Genomic DNA, 6,000 nt, shown 5'->3' with positions numbered 1-6,000 from the left:
TCGAACAATCTTCGAGTAGTTGTGATTCGCCTTGTTGCCAACTCCTGGGTAGTATAGCGATCTCTGACACCGGTTTTCAAAGCGCATCACAGAGGCGTCGGTGATTTCGGGGATTGTATTTCTGTACTCATTAAAGCGCCAAACATAGTCCCTCAAAGATTCGCCCGGATTCTGTGTTAACGCGTGTAGATCGTCTTCGATCGCGTGGCGCTTGTAAGTTCCTTGGAAGTTGGTGATGAATTGCTGCCACAGATCTGCCCATGAAGAAATCGAGTAGGGCGGGAGGTGCATCAGCCACGAACGCGCAGAACCTTTCAACGCCGTCGGCAAATAGTTTGCTAACGCGTTCTGTCACGACCGGAATTAACCCAACGGGCGTTCCTTACGTGCGTGTATTATTCCTTGTCCCAGGAGGCAAGGTACACCAAAAGTTGATATATTTCAGAGTTTATCAAGCGGAAGCGTAAATAGTTAATTTATTACATGGGCGGCGAAGGCCCAGCACACACAAAGACAAACGGGAAACAGCGGAAGACTAGAGCGACGACCACAGGCGCTTGACGGCAGGCACGAGCTAGACACCAAAGCCTTCATCTTCCAGGGGCTCCTCTTCTGGGTTTGGGAAAAAATTGAGCAAGACTGAGTACAACCACCGTACTCAACAAGACACACCCACAAGTGCAGGATAAATGCAAGGGAGTACAAGGGGGTTATAATATAAAGGGTTAGGGTTTGCAGTAAACAGCATTAAAAGACACTTAGTTGCTCAAAGCTATTTTGTAAACACGATTCCAGAGCTATACAATATTATTAATCAAGGCCGTGAACCCACACGAACCTGCCTTAATCCCAAGGCCTACGATGATTCAGACCGAACTGGCAACCCGACCCTGGGTCCCAGCTCGTCCCAAGCCAACCCAGGCCAACCATTCCACATTTTAGTTGTTAAGCAGGTTTTAAGAATTAAAACACTAACTTGGGTACATTGCTCGGCTTGCCCATAACCGAGGGCGCGGCTATTCGAATAGATTATACTCTGATCAGAGGTGTACATCTTTACCCACAAGACACATCTTCCTCACGTGTAACCACGTGCCACATACCACCACGGTATACGGACGGAAGACGTGACATAGTTTCCAACCCATCCTAGCCATAGACAAGAGTACCGACCCAACCCCACCTACGGCCGGAACCCCCGGGACAGGTAGGCAGGACTGAGCCCCTAGCAGCAGGACACCGGCCCTGTGCCATGACATCTCGACTACCGGGCCGCAGCTCGTGTAGCCTTCATTTGCCCTAGAGATGTCCATCGACCCCCGACTTCGTCTATCTCCATCCGTGTACTTTTGTTTATAACCAGACTGAGCCACAAACTAAGCCTTACCCACTAGACATGTGGAAGTACGGTAGTGCTTTGCAACAGAGGCCCGAAGACCGGTCCTTATATGGCCGAGGTGCTACTATCAAAACCATGCACCTCGAGCCCAGCCTAAAACCATTTTGAGGATTTTGAATAGAGGGGGAGGTGTGAATCCAATTCCACAATAATCCATCCATTCCAAAGTGTCCAGGTGATGAGAATATTCCCAAAGTCTAGAGTTGTAAAACCACCTAATGTTGCCTAATTAACCAGCGAAGCATCTACCTAAAATCATACTAGTAGTACCATGAGTAGAGTGTCCACTAGTTGGGGTTTTGTTTATTCTAGGGGGAACTAGGAAATAATAACAATAACAATAATAAGGTCATAACAAAGGTAAATAGGCATGGCTAGATAAAACAGTGATAACGCGGGAATTTAAATAAAGCGATAATGCAATAATTTAAATCAACATAATTTTATAAACTGGGATTCAATATGTTCAAGGATGATGTGACTTGCCTTGCTCGCTTTCCCAAACGTCGGCTTCAACTTCCACGAAGAGCGGATCTTCCGAAGCTGCGGCGTCTACACGACCAACGGAAAAGAAAAGGCTTTTACTCTAATAAACTCCATATAACAAGCTGGAACAAAGCACAAAAATTGGTTCTTGACTTCTTAAGGAAAAATTAGAGACTTGAACGGTCCAATTCCGAGTTCAAATGGCCAAGTTATGGTCATTTGAAGTTTATATGCTCTTTAAATGAATATTTGCGAATTTCTTCATTTAAATTTTAATTTTAAAAGGGCTTATTGCGTCAGCCGAGGGGAGGGGGCGCGCGGACCGGGTCCACGGGAGTGGGGCCCACGCGGCAGCCTCACGGTCCACGGTGGACCGGGTGCACCCGGGCTCACACCGACCGGCGCCGTGGGTCCCACGCGTCAGCCACTCGGCGCGCCCGAGGGCGGCCAAGCCGGCGCAGCCAGCGAGAGGCGGCGCCCGCGCCCCTATGGTCGCCGGCGGCGGCCATGTCACGTCCCAAAACGACTCTAAAATACATCCTCTAAATTATGCCTAGAATAATTAAAATCCGTGTGAAAGCCTCCAACAATTAAAATGTGCAAAGTTAAAAGTCAAATAAGGCTTGGAGGATTTTTGTATATTTCCTAAAAGCCTAAAATGCGTAAATAAATTTTAGTGGAATTTTCAGAGCACAAATAATAATTATTAAGAAATAAACAAAGTTAAAATGGTTTTATAAAAAGAAAAGCTCTAAAAAGTCCCTTTTCCCTCCCTCTCTCTCTTGGGCCGGCTCGGCCCATCTACCTCCCCCTCCCTCTCCTCTCCCCGCGGCCCATCCGGCCTCTCCCCACGCGCGCGCCGCTGACGGGCGGGCCCGCCCGCCACCCTCGCTGACGGGTGGGGCCCACCCGTCATCCCCTTCGTCCCGCCGCTCCCGCCGCCTCGCCCGCGCCCTAGCGCCGCCGCCGCCGCGAATCCCGCCGCCTCCCGCCGTCCCCGCGCGCAATAAAGTGGGGGGAATTATTCCCCGGGATCCCCTCCCCCTTTCCCCCCAATTTTCCCTCCCTCTCTCCCTTGGATTCGTTTGGAAACCTCTCCCCTAACCTCGCCGGCGCCATTAATGGCGGCCGGGTCTCCCGCGCCCATTTCCCCCTCCTCTGGCCGCCCTCTCTCACTCCCAACCCTATATAAACCCTCCATGCACATCCTCCATCCGTTTCCGCCTCTCGCCGCCCTCTCTCCCCGCCAGAATCAAGCTCGCGCCGTCGCTCTCTCTCTCCGCCGTCGCCGCCAAGCTCCGGTCCGCCGCCGTCGTCGCCCCGGACCACCTCCCACCTCGGCGCCGCCTCCTTCGGCTTCGCCGCATCCTCGCCGACCTCGTCCACCCCTCCGTTTCGCTCGCCGACCGCCGAAGCACCGTCGACCCCGTCCACCCGAGCTGCGCCGCCGCCTTCCTCCGCTCCGGTCGCCGTTTCCGTCGTCGCCGTCGACCCGCGGTGAGCCGTGGACCGCCGCTTCGTTTCCCCCTTTCCCTCCCCTCTCTCGGCCGCCGCTCCGCCGTGCCTATGGCCGCCGCCGGCGACCATAGGGGCGCGGGCGCGCCGCCTCCCGCCGCTGCGCCGGCGTGGCCGCCTTCGGGCGCACCGAGCGGCTGCCGCGTGGGGCCCGGCTGTCAGCCGCCCGCACCCTCGGGTGCGGCTGACGCGTGGGACCCACGGCGCCGTCCGGTGTGAGCCCGGGTGCGCCCGGTCCACCGTGGACCGTGAGGCTGCCGCGTGGGCCCCACTCCCGTGGACCCGGTCCGCGCGCCCCTCCCCTCGGCTGACGCAATAAACCCTTTTTAAATTAAAATTTAAATGAAGAAATTCGCAAATATTCATTTAAAGAGCATATAAACTTCAAATGGTCATAACTTGGCCATTTGAACTCGGAATTGGACCGTTCAAGTCTCTAATTTTTCCTTAAGAAGTCAAGAACCCATTTTTGTGCTTTGTTCCTGCTTGTTATATGGAGTTTAGAAGAGTAAAAGCCTTTTCTTTTTTTTCGTTGGTCGTGTAGACGCCGCAGCTTCGGAAGATCCGCTCTTCGTGGAACTTGAAGCCGACGTTTGGGAAAGCGAGCAAGGCAAGTCACATCATCCTTGAACATATTGAATCCCAGTTTATAAAATTATTTTGATTTAAATTATTGCATTATCGCTTTATTTAAATTCCCGCGTTATCACTGTTTTATCTAGCCATGCCTATTTACCTTTATTATGACCTTATTATTGTTATTGTTATTATTTCCTTGTTCACCCTAGAATAAACAAAACCCCAACTAGTGGACACTCTACTCATGGTACCACTAGTATGATTTTAGGTAGATGCTTCGCTGGTTAATTAGGCAACATTAGGTGGTTTTACAACTCTAGACTGTGGGTTTTTCTCATCACCTGGACATTATGGAATGGTTTGATTATTGTGGAATTGGATTCACACCTCCCCCTCTATTCAAAATCCTCAAAATGGTTTTAGGCTGGGCTCGGGGTGCATGGTTTTGATAGTAGCACCTCGGCCATATAAGGACCGGTCTTCGGGCCTCTGTTGCAAAGCACTACCGTACTTCCACATGTCTAGTGGGTAAGGCTTAGTTTGTGGCTCAGTATGGGCAGAAGAGTTATGCAGATAACCGACGCCGTAATCTGGAATTCGCAGTGGACGATTTTGTGTACCTTCGGGTCACGCCATTGCGAGATGTACACAGGTTTCAGACGAAAGGGAAGCTCGCACCTCGGTTTGTGGGTCCTTTCCGTATCATTGCTCGACGCGGGGAAGTCGCTTACCAGTTGGAGCTGCCCGCCTCCTTGGGCAACGTGCATGATGTGTTCCATGTGTCGCAACTCAAGAAATGCCTTCGAGTGCCGTCCGAGCAGGCCGACTCAGAGCAGATTGAAGTTCGCGAAGACTTGACCTACGTGGAGAGACCAGTGAAAATCCTGGACACCATGGAGCGCAGGACCAGGAACCAGGTAATCCGTTTTTGCAAGGTCCAATGGAGCAACCACGCTGAGGAAGAAGCTACTTGGGAGCGTGAAGACGAGATGAAAGCAGCCCATCCCGATCTCTTCGCCAGTTCTTCCGAATCTCGGGGTCGAGATTCCGTTTAAGGGGGGTAGGTTTGTCACGTCCCAAAACGACTCTAAAATATATCCTCTAAATTATGCCTAGAATAATTAAAATCCGTGTGAAAGCCTCCAACAATTAAAATGTGCAAAGTTAAAAGTCAAATAAGGCTTGGAGGATTTTTGTATATTTCCTAAAAAGCCTAAAATGCGTAAATAAATTTTAGTGGAATTTTCAGAGCACAAATAATAATTATTAAGAAATAAACAAAGTTAAAATGATTTTATAAAAAGAAAAGCTCTAAAAAGACCCCTTTCCCTCCCTCTCCCTCTTGGGCCGGCTCGGCCCATCTCCCTCCCCCTCCCTCTCCTCTCCCCGCGGCCCATCCGGCCTCTCCCCGCGCGCGCGCCACTGACCGGCGGGCCCGCCCGCCACCCTCGCTGACGGGTGGGGCCCACCCGTCATCCCCTTCCTCCCACCGCTCCCGCCGCCTCGCCCGCGCCCTACCGCCGCCGCCGCCGCGAATCCCGCCGCCTCCCGCCGTCTCCACGTGCAATAAAGAGGGGGAAATCACTCCCCGTGATCCCCTCTCCCTTTTCCCCCATTTTTCCCTCTCTCTCTTTCGCGTTCAAACGGGCGGATTTGCCCCCGCAAATATCGCCGGCGCCATTGATGGCGGCCAGACCTCCCGCGCCTATTCCTTCCCCGCCGGCCGCTCTCTCCCCCTTCCAACCCTATTTAAACCCTCCCCGCACCTCCTCTGTCCGTTTCCGCCTCTCGCCGCCCTTCCTCCTCGCCGGAATCGAGCTCGCGCCGTCGCTCTCTCTCTCCGCCGTCGCCGTCGAGCTCCGGTCCGCCGCCGTCGTCGCCCCGGACCACCTCCCACCTCGGCGCCGCCTCCTTCGGCTTCGCCGCATCCTCGCCGACCTCGTCCACCCCTCCGTTTCGCTCGCCGACCGCCGGAACGCCGTCGACCCCGTCGACCCGAACCGCGCCGCCACCTTCCTCCG

Source organism: Oryza sativa, chromosome 5 (assembly GCF_034140825.1).
Source record: "Oryza sativa Japonica Group chromosome 5, ASM3414082v1".
Taxonomy (NCBI): Eukaryota; Viridiplantae; Streptophyta; class Magnoliopsida; order Poales; family Poaceae; genus Oryza; species Oryza sativa.
Note: the sequence above shows the minus strand (reverse complement) of the source record.